Below are 11847 nucleotides of genomic sequence, written 5' to 3' on the forward strand. Positions count from 1 at the left end.
ACAAAATATGAACTTGAATTTATCCCACCTGAATTTAGAGAGCATCTGAAGAATAGATTTGATACATTAAACTCTAAAGACCAAAGACTGGAAGAGTTGTGGGATGACACCAAGAACATCATACATAAAGAGAGCAAAAAGTCATTAAGAAGAGAAGAAAGAAGGTAAAGGTCAAAATGGATGTCCGAAGAGACTCTGAAACTTGCTCTTCAGTGTAGAGATGCTAAAGCAAATGGAAGAATTGAAGAGGTCCAAGAGCTGAACAGAAAGTTTCAAAGATCAGCTCGAAAAGATAAAACCAAATACTATATTAAAATATGCAAAGATTTGGAATTAGAAAACCAAAAAGGAAGAACACGGTCAGCATTTCTCAAGCTGGGGGAACTGAAGAAAAAATTCAAGCCTCAACTTTCATTATTGAAAGATTCTCTGGGCAAACTATTGAATGATGAAGAATGTATCAAGAAAATATGGCAGGAATACACAGAGTAATTGTACCAAAAGGAAATGGTTAATGTTCAACCATTTCAAGAGGTACGATATGAACAAGAGTCAATGATACTCAGGGAGGAAGTCCAAAGTGCATTGAAGGAATTGGCAAAGAACAAGGCACCAGGAATTGATGGAATAAAAATTGACACCAGGAATCCGTATATATATATATATAATTTGTTGTTGTTGTTAAGTACAATTGAGTCAATTCCAACTCATAGTGACCCTGTACTAGGTTTCTGAGGAGCAATTAGTGAGTTTGAACCTCCAACTTTGTGATTCAAACCGACCTTGCAGTCCATTGCTTATTCTGCAATGCCACACCAGGACTCCTATATATATCTGCTTCTGAAAAATCAGCCATTGTAAACCCCATGGAGCACAGTTCTTCTGTGACATACATGGGGTTTCCGTGAGTCAGAAATGACTTGACAGCGACTGGAATTGGTTAGCTATTAGGTATTCAAGGTCTTTCTCTTCTGATAGAATTGAAGCTTCAAAAGATTCACAATTTTTCTGCTTTTTTGCTATGTCCACTTAGCATTGAACAGAAGATTTTACACATAATGCTTAAAAGTTTGCTTCTTGGATTACTGAATGAATAATTCCGTTGTCTTGTCCCTTTACAGAAAAGTGTAATAGTGAAGTTCTTTCAGGAATTGTGATGGAAAACAACTTGTTTTTCCTAATTACGAGAAAATAAAACAGAAGAAGAATAACATCAGTGGAAATGAAAACAGCACCTCAAACAGAGAAAGTGTCTGAGCCATATCCAGAATTAGAAACATGAGTTCCTGAGTTAAAGTTTCAGTCAGCTGAGACTAACTGATAAAAGTTTCAATCAATGGGCTAATGGAAGTATTTGTAACTTTGGAAAGAATAGCAAAACTCCTTCTCTCTGGAGTCAAGTGTTTCCCTAAACATTCATTATGTGTCAATTAAACTATATTCAATTCACAAATCATGTGTATTTTGTTTTATTCCTCTAAAACTTTACATTTTTTATGTGGGTAGGTTAATTTCTGGATTCTCAATTCTGTTCCATTGATCTGTCATTGTACCAGTACCAGGCTGTTTTGACCACTGTAACCATGTAGTAAATTTTGAGATCAGGGAGTAAGAGGCTTCTAAATTTGTTCTTTTTCTTTAGCAGTGGTTTGCTTATCTTGGGTCTCTTTCCTTTCTATAAAAAGTTTGTAATTGTTTTTTCCATCTCTAAAGAATGTCATTGGAATCTGGATTGGGATTGTGTTATATGTGTAGATTGCTTTGGGCAGTATTGACATTTTTACAATGTTAAGTCTTCCTATCCTGGGACATGGTATATTCTTCCATTTTTGTTAGTCTCTTTTGGTTTCTTGTAGTAGTGTGCTGTAGTTTTCTTTGTATAGATCCTTTGTTTCTCTGGTTACATTTATTCCAAAATATTTCATCCTTTGGGTGGCTATTATAAATGGTATTGCTTTCTTAATTTCCTTTTCAGTGTTGTCATTATTAGTATAGAGGAATCCAACTGATTTTCCATGCTGATTTGTACCCTGCCACTTTGCTGAATCTTCCAATGAGTTCCAGTGGATTTTTTTGCTGAGTCTTTGGGGTTTTCATTAGGATCACATTATCTGCAAATAGAGAGTTTTACTTCCTCATTGCCAATTTGGATGCCAATATGGTTGTATTCTTTCACCATACTTATTCAAACTGTGTGTTGAGCAAATAATCCAAGAAGCTGGATTATATGAAGAAAAACATGTCATGTAGATTGGAGGAAGACTCATTAACAACCTGCAATATGCAGATGATACAACCTTGCTTGCTGAAAGTGAAGAAGACTGAAAATATTTACTGATGAAGATCAAAGAGCACTGTCTTCGGTGTTGATTGCATCTCAATGTAAAGAACACAAATCCTCACCACTGGACCAATAAACAACATTCTTACCAAAGGAGAAAAGATTGAAGTTGCCAAGGACTTCATTTTTCTTGGATCAATTATCAACACTCATGGAAGCAGCAGTCAAGAAATCAAACAACGTATTGCATTAAGCAAATCTGCTGCACAAGACCTTTTTAAAGTGTTGAAGAGCAAAGATGTCAGCTTGAGGAGTAAGGTGCACCTGACCCAAGCCATGGTATTTTCAATAACCTCATATGCATACAAAAGCTGGACAGTGAATAAGGAAGACCGTAGAGGAATTGATGCCTTTGAGTTATGGTGTTGGAGGAAAATATTGAAAGAGCCATGGTTTGTCAAAAGAACCAACAGATCTCTGTCAGAAGAAGTGCACTCAGAGTGCTCCTTGGAGACCAGGATAGTTAAATTTCGTCTCTCATACTTCAGCCATATTGTCAGGAGGTACCAGTTGCTGGAGAAGGATATCATGTTTGGTAAGGTCGAGGATCAGAGAAAAAGAGGAAGACCCCCAGTGGGACGGATTGGCAAAATGGCAGCATCAATGGGCTCAAGTGTGGCAACAATAGTAAGGTTGGCCCAGGCCTGGGCAGTGTTTCATTTTGCTGTGCATAAGGTTGTTATGAATCAGTACTGGCTCGATGGCACCTAACAGCAATAACAATTTCCGCATCTTGCCTTATAACTCTGGCTAAAACTTCCAAAACAATACTGAATTGGAGTGGTGATAAAGGGTATCTTTGTCTGGTTCTTGTTCGCAAAGGGAAGGCTTTCAATTTCTCTCCATTGAGAGTGATGTTGACTGTTGGTTTTGTATATATGCTTTTAATTATGTTGAGGAATTTCCCTTCAATTGCTACTTTGTTGAGTGTTTTGATGAGGACTCGATGTTGGATTTTGTCAAACGCCTTTTCTGCATCAATTGATATGATCGTGTGGTTCTTTTCCTTTTTTTTTCTTTATATGGTGGATTGCATTAATTCTTTTTCTAATATTGAACCATCCTTGCATCCCTGATACGAATCCCACTTGGGTCATGGTCTGTTGTTGAATACTGTTGGCTAGGAGTTTGCTGAGAATTTTTGCATCTGTGTTCATGAGAGATAATGGTCTATAATTTTCTATCTTAGTGACATCCTTCCCTGGTTTTGGTATGAGGGTTATGCTTGCTTTGTAGAATTTATTAGGAAGTTTTCCATCCTCTTCTATATTCTGGAATAGTTTGAGTAGAATTGGTGGCAGAGCTTCCTTGAATATTTGGTAGAACTCACCAGTGAAGCCATCTGGACCTGGACTTTTTTTGGTTGAGAGTTTTGATGACCTGGTCAATTTCTTCCTTTGTTATAGGTCTTTTCAAATTTTCTACTTCATTCTGTATAAGTTTAGGTAGGTCATGCTTTTCTAAAAATGTATTCCATCTCCTCTAGATTTTCAAATTTGTTGGAGTACAACTCTTCACAATAGTCTGCTATTACCCTTTCTATTTCTATTAGTTCTGTTGTGACATCACCCATGTAGTTTCTTATGCATCTTATTTGTGTCTTCTCCTTCTTTTCTTTTGTTACGTTTGCCAATGGTTTGTCAATTTTATTAAGTCTTTCAAAGAACCAGCTTCTTGTCCTGTTGATACTTTCTATGGTTTTTCTGTTTTCCATATCATTTATTTCTGCTGTAATCTTCATTACTTCCTTTTTTCTGTTGACTGTAGGTTTACTTTCCTCGTCTGTTTCTAGTTGTAGGAGATTTTGTGTTAATGTGTTTGTTTTGGTTCTTTTTTCTTTTGGGATGTGTGTGTTTATTGCAACAAATTGTCCTCTCAACACTGCTTTTGCCATGTCCCAAAGATTTTGGTATTTATGTTTTCATTCTCATTTGTTTCTAGGAACTTTGTGAATTCACTTTTTATTTGTTCTAATACCCAGTCGCTTTTCAATAGGGTGTTATTCAGTGTTCATGTATTTGGCTTTATTTCCTTGGTCTTCCTATTGTTGATTCCTAATTTTACAGCATTATGGTCTAAGAGGATGCTTTGTAGTATTTTGATGTTTGTAAATTTATGGAAGCTTGTTTTGTGGCCTAACATATGGTCTATTCTGGAGAATGTTTCATGTTCACTGGAAAAGAATGTGTATTGTGCTGTTGTTGGGTTGAATGCCCTGTACATCGCAATGAGGTCAAGCTGGCTGATTTTGTTGTTTAGTTCCTCTGTGTTTTTGTTGAGTTTCTTTCTGGTTGTTCAATTCTTTTTTTGAAAGTGGTGTATTAAAATCTCCAATTATTATTGTAGATTGAGCTATTTCTTTTATCTAATCTATTAGAATTTGCTTTATATATTTTGGAGTTCTTTCATTGGTAGCATAAATATTTATTGTGGTTATGTCATTTTGCTCACTTGACCCTTTAAGCATGAGATAATGTCCATTTTTATCTATTATGCTGGTTTTTGCCTTAAAACTTATTTTATCAGAGATTAGTATTACCACGCCTGCTTGTTTTTATTGCATTTAGCTTGGCATATCTTTTTTCCATCCTTTTTTAGCCTGGTTTTGTCTTTGTGTGTGAGTTGTGTCTCTTGCGGACAGCATATTGAAGTATTTTGTTTTCCTAGCCATTTTGCCACTGTCAGTCTCTTAACTAGTGTATTTAATACGTTGACATTCAGTGTAATTATCAGGTATGAATTAATTTCTGTCGTTTGTGTGTGTGTATGTGTGTGTGTGGGGGGGTGCTGCTGATTTCTTTGTTTGCATGCCTTCCTGTGCTGAGTTCATGCTTTTTGTGTTCTTTCTTGTCAGTTTCTTCATAGATGTTTCCATGCCTTTTTTAGATTTTTATTTTCTTGGTGTGTTATGAAGTATTAATTTCCTTTGAGATTACCATATATTCTAATAACTTTTCCCTTAATTTAAAACATTCTATTTTATCCTGTAATCTATCCGACCTACTCGCCACCTGGATATCTGTTCCTATGTTTCTGCCTTCTTTCACATTGTGATTGTTTTCATCATAGACTGACCTCCCAGATCCTCTGAATTTGTTCTTATAGTTTTGTTTTGTTCTGGACTCTTCCATTTATTGACTGAGTTCTGGGTGGTACTGCCATGTATGTCAATTTCTGGTTGTTGTCTTTTCTTGCTGATTCTCAGTCCAAAAAACTCCTTTTACAATGTTTTGAAGCATGGGGTTGGCTTTGGAAAAATCCCTTAGCTTCTGTTTATCTGGAAATGTGTTTATCACACAGCCATATTTGATTGACACCTTTCCTGGGTAGATGATTCTTTTTTGGTAGTTTTTTTTTTTTTTTTTTTTTTTTTTTATATATGTCTCCCCATTGCCTTCTTGCCTGCATGGTTTCTGCTGAGAGATCAAAGCTTAATCTGATTTGCTTGCCTGTGTAAGTAACACTTCTCTTTTGCCTAGCTGCTTTCAGGATTCTCTCCTTGTCTTTGATTTTGGAAAGCTCGATTATGATATGTCTTGGTGATTTTCTTTTGGAATCTATCCTTCCTGGGGTTCATTGAGCTTCATGAATGCTTATTTTTGATTTTCAGGATGTTAGGGAAATTTTCTTCTAGGAGCTCTTCAACTTTCTCCTCTGTGGACTGGTGTGATTATTCTGCTTCTGGAATGCCAATAATGCTTAAGTTATTCCTCTTCATGTTGTCCAACATGAATCTTAGACTTTCTTCAGATTTTTAAATCTTTTTTTCTGCTTGCTATTTTATCTTAGAAGTATTGAGAGATTTGTCTTCCAGCTTGCTGGTTCTGGTTTCCATCTCTTCAATTCTACTCCTTTGCCCTTTCAGTGTATTGTACATTTCTGATATTTATTATTAATCATTTCAACCTCTTTCTGAAGATTTTGAATTGTTTCCAATGCTGTATCTATCTTATTTGATTGTTCCTGTAGTGCTTTCCTTATTTCTTCCTTATTTTTCCCAACCCCTCTGTGGAACATTTGGATGCACCTCATTATAATTCTCCTGAATTCTATCTCAGGCATTTCCAAAGCCTGCCTTCTTTCCAATGTGATATCTAGATCTACCTCCTGCTTATCTGTTCCAGTCATTCTATCTTATTTCTGGACATGTCCCAATATGGTCATTTGTTTCTTGGGCATTTTCAGTAGTTAGCTGTGACCTCAATAATTAGATGAATATATGTTGATGTTTTATTATGCTTTCTGATTGCCTCCAGGTAGATGTGATCAGGAGATGGGCTGTCCTTTTCACTCTTCTTATTACTCAACTCAGAATAACTGTAGCAGATTTGGCTGCCTTTTCTGGTGTATGTTGTTGTTGTTAAGTACCGTCAAGTTTGCTCTGACCCATAGCAGCCCTGAACAATGTTTTTGAGGCTGTACGGGAGCAGAAAGCCTCATCTTTCTCCCACGGATCAGCTGGTAGTTTCCAACTGCTGACCTTGTGGTTCGCAGCCTGATTCGTAACCTCTAGGCTATAGCAGCTGGAATTCACTCTTGCTTGGATGGTGGGATTTTATAGAGTGCGATTGTAGCTTGACTATATGACTGCAATTTCTGTCTCCTCTTGTGTAATGTAGGGAGAGAAAGAGTCCCCTAAAGGTAAAGAGCAGACCAAAAAACCAAAACAGTAACAGCAAAAAACCGGCCCCAAACAACAACAAAAAAACCCCAGATAGGATACTATAGTTTGTAATCACAGAAAAGAGAAAAGGGGGAAAAAAAATCTAGCAAAATATTAGTATGACTTTAACATCTTTCCTTCAATGCCACCTGCGAAATTTGAAGATGTCACTGTTGGTCTTTATGATTTAACTCAGGATTTAATTTTTGGCCTGTTTCCTTTTTAATTTGTCTCTCTCCCAATCCACAACACCTATTCAGGCTTTTTTCCTAGAGAAAAACAGATCAGGGCTGGCTGTATCCATTTTGTGCTGCTGTTTGGTTTTAAGCAGAACCTTTCCTTTTAAATTCTGCTGAGCAGATCTGTGTGCATTAGTAATATAACCCTCTGGGGGTGGGGGTGGTGTGTCACTCACTCATGCACTCCCTCTAGTCACCAGAATGGAGGTACATAGACAGTGAGAGACCAATGAACAGAGACAAAATTAAGAACCAAAACAAAAGAATGTCCACACCTTTATCTTTTATGGGCCAGAAGTCCATGATGGCTCTGATCCTTCCCCGACTCTGTCTCATCCAAAATGGCTGATCTGGGAGCTGCTGAGGCCAGCTGATCAGAACAAACACCAGTTTTATTGCTTCTGCTATAAATTCCACAAGGTGTAAGCCTTCAAACTTTCTAAATATTCCTTTATATGTAATTTGGAGGTCTGGGACCATCCCCTGAACCTGCTTCATCTGGTATTCTGTGTTATTGCTGCCAGAGGTTTCCACTGGACTTCTCCCTAATCTGCCATTCAATTTCCATTTTTTTAAGATTGAAATCTTTGATCTTTATAGAATGAGCTGATGTACAATGTGTGATAGTATGCCATTTCCCCCACTTATCCATATGGAAAGACTTCTTAATGAAGACTAAAATTCAAGAAACCATAAAATAAAGGTTTTCCTATGTGGTTCTGTAGGATAAGCACTGGACTGCAATGTTGGTTTGAGCTGCAAGGTCTGTGGTTCAAATCCACCATCCTCACCTTGAAAACCCTACATGTTGTTGTTGTTAAGTGCCATCGAGTCGGTTCCGACCCATAGCGACCCTGTAACAGGGTTTCCGAGGGTGTAAATCTTTACGGGAGTAGAAAGCCTTATCTTTCTCCAGCGGAGCGGCTGGTAGTTTCGAACCGCTGACCTTATGGTTCACAGCCCGATTCATAACCACTACGCTACCAGAGCTCGAAAACCCTACATAGGGTTGTTATAAATCAGAATGGACTTGATATCATTTAAAACAACAACAAATTTCAAGTAATCAAATGTAAAAATTGAAACAATTATCATTCTTTTCTTCTCCAGTACTATAATTGAAATTCATCAATTCTTCTAAGATCTTTCTTATTCATTATCCAACTTACATATGTGTCTGAGACTATTGAAATACCATGGGTTGGAGATTTTGAGCCATGTTTCATGACAGAAAAATTCAAGTTGAACCATGCTGTGGATAAAAGAGGGCACCCTATCAACCACAGTACTACCAAAGACTTGAAACATTTCTATGACCTTTCAGATTCTGATTCAGATTTTTCTGATGAAGGTAGCAAAACATTTAAACAAAATGAAACAAGGAAGAAAAAAAACTTAAACTACAGTAGTAATAGATATTTTAAAATCTAGCTGAGGAGAAAAATAAATACATGAAGAAAATTAATCAGAAGAATTCTGAAAGTAAAATTGAATTATATAATTCTATAATAAATCAGAAACTGAAAACATCCTTTAAATTTAAGAAGTCAGATTGAAAAATGAGTGCCAAAAGGAAAGCAAAGATGATCTGCCTTGTAAACTATTACTCAATTAATAATAAAACCATTTTTTAAAGGAAAACAAATAATTTAGATAAGGTTAAAAAGAGGGAAAAATAAAAAATAACATTGTTCAACATACTACAGACTACTTTCCTAAAGGAAAACTAAAGATAGTTGACTCAGACATCACTAAAATTGTGAAATCACCCAAGGTCAAGTGCTTGGAGGAAAAAAAATAAAATCGTTTCATAAACAATCAAGAAATGTTTATGAAACTTAACAGAAGATAAATTACTTGATGAAGCTTCTCTGACAGAAGATTTAGAAAGAAGGAAAAGACCAAAATGGATGTCAAAAGAGACTCTGAAACTTAATCTCCAGTGTAGAGATGCTAAAGCAAATGGAAGCAATGAAGAGGTAAAAGAGCTTAGTACAAAATTTCAAAGGGCAGCTTGAGAAGACAAAGGCAAACATTATAATGAAATGTGCAAAGGTCTGGAGTTAGAAAACCAAAAGGGAAGAACATGCTCAGCATTTCTCAAGCTGACGGAAAAGAAGAAAAAATTCAAGCCTCAACTTTCAATATTGAAGAAGTCTGCAGGCAAAATACTGAATAATGCAGAAAGCATCAAAAGAAGATGGAAGGAATATACAGAGTCACTGTACCAAAAAGAAATGATTGATAATTGATGGAAAACAAATTAAAATCTTTCAACAAACTGATGCAGCACTGGAGACATGCACCTATCTATGCCTAGAAGTTTGAAGAAAACTACTTGGCCAACTGACTGGAAGAGATCCATATTTGTGATCATTCCAAACAGAGGTAACCCAAAGGGATGTGGAGATCATCAGATAATACCATTAATGTTACATGCAAGTAAAACTTTGCTAATGATAATTCAAAAACGGTTGTTACCATACATTGACAGAGAACTGACAGAGGTTCAAGCCAGATACAGACTAGGATGTGGAATGATGGATATCATTGCTGACATCAGATGATTCTTGGCTGAAAGTAGAGAATATCAGGAAGATGTTTACCTGTGCTTTGTTAAGTACACAATGCTATCGATAACATTGCAGACAATGACTATTCTGGAACACTTAATTGTGCTGATGAAGAACCTATACAAATACCAAGAGGAAGTTGTTCAAACAGAAGAAGGAACACTGACTGGTTTAAAATTAGGAAAGGTGTGTGCCATGGTTGTATTCTTTCACCATGCTTATTCAATCTGTATGCTGAGCATATAATCCAATAGGCTGGATTATATGAAGAAGAATGTGACATCAGGATTGGAGGAAGACTCAACAATCTGCAATATGCATATGATACAAGTTTGGTTGCTGAACATGAAGAAAACTTAAAATACTTACAGATAAAGATCAAAGACCACAGTTTTCACTATGAGATTCACCTCTTTATAAAGAAAATTAAAATCCTCACCACTGGACCAATAAACAACATCCATATAAATGGACAAAAGATTAAAGTTGTCAAAGACTTCATTTTGCTTGGATTACTAGCAACACTCATGGAAGCAGCAGGCAAGAAATCAAATGACGTATTGCATTGGGCAAATCTGCTGCATAAGACCTTTATAAAGTGTTCAAGAGCAAAGATTTCATCTCTTGAAGGACTGAAGTGCACCTGACCTAAGATATGATATTTCCAATAAACTCAGATGCATGTGAAAGTTGGACAGTGAATAAGGAAGACTGTAGAAGAACTGATGTATTTGGGTTATGGTGTTGGAGGAGAACATTAAAAGTACCATGGACTGCCAAGAGAACAAACCAATCTATGTTGGAAGAAATACCCCCAGAATGTTCCTTGGAAGCCAGAATGACCAGACTTCATCTTTCAAACCTTGGACATATTGTTAGAAGGGACTAGTCCCTGGAGAAGGATATCATGTTTGGTAAAGAGGGTCAGAGAAAAAGAGAAAGACCCCCCCAGCAAGATGCACAGTGGCAGCAGCAATGGGTTCAAACATAGCAATGATTGAGTTTGATGCAGGACCTGGAATTGTTTCATTCTGTTGTGCATAGAGTTGCTATGAGTCAGTACTAACTCAGTGGTACCTAAAAATAACAACAGTGAAATATATGATGAGGACTCTGAAGATGAAATTACAGGAGTTGGTAGAACTTCAGGTGATGATGATGAAGAGTAGGATAAAGATGATGAAAGTAACAATGGCCCTGACCTTGCTAGGGTTAAAAGAAATAGAGAAACTAGTTCTGAAGATGAAGATGAAGATGATGATTTACTTCCTTGGGAATCCAGTTTTGAGCATGCTTGGAGAGAATTAGATACAAATACTCCTCTGGCTGATGAGATTACACATAGCTAGCAGTTTTCAACATGGACTGGTCTAGAATTAAGGCAACAGATTTGTTGGTGGTTCAATTAATTTAAACCTAAAGGAAGTGTTATATTTTTTTGTGAAGATATGTCTTTCAGAGTATGGAAAGAAAAGGATGAAGAAAAAGCAAATCAAAGGCCAGTGGAGTTATTAAGTATACCTGAAGATGCCTTGAAAATGACTGGGCATTTAGAGAAAAATGGAGAGATTACCAATTCAAACCACTAAAGTGCTATTATGTAGTAGTCTACTGTGATTCTCCTGAAATAGCCAGTAACATTTATGAGGATTGTGATGGCCTGGAATTTTAAAGTAGTTGTTCTTTCAGAGATCTAAGTTTTATAGCAGATGCTATTGCTTTTGATGATGAGCCCAAAGATGTAGTCTCAGAAGTGGATTTAACAGCATATAAAACAGAATATTTCACATCTGCTGCCATGGGAACATCAACAGTGGAGATCACTTGAGATGAGACAGATCATGAGGGAATTCCAACAATTTAACAGGAAGTTTAAAAGGAAGAATTAAGAAAAAATGTTTTATTGTGAATTATGTGATAGTTTACAAGGGAGAACATTAGTTTTACATCCATCCTATCATATATTGTTTCATTGCCATGGTTACAATCCCCTCCATGCATCCATCATCAACCAACCAAAGGGTATACCCT

General features: G+C 36.5%; 1 pseudogene; it reads left to right on the plus strand.

Annotated features, from left to right (window-relative positions):
* LOC102831560 overlaps positions 1 to 11847 on the plus strand; it is a 51467-nt pseudogene that overhangs the window by 38066 nt on the left and 1554 nt on the right.

The sequence above is a fragment of the Chrysochloris asiatica genome, unplaced genomic scaffold (assembly GCF_000296735.1).
Source record: "Chrysochloris asiatica unplaced genomic scaffold, ChrAsi1.0 scaffold00232, whole genome shotgun sequence".
NCBI classification, from domain to species: Eukaryota; Metazoa; Chordata; class Mammalia; order Afrosoricida; family Chrysochloridae; genus Chrysochloris; species Chrysochloris asiatica.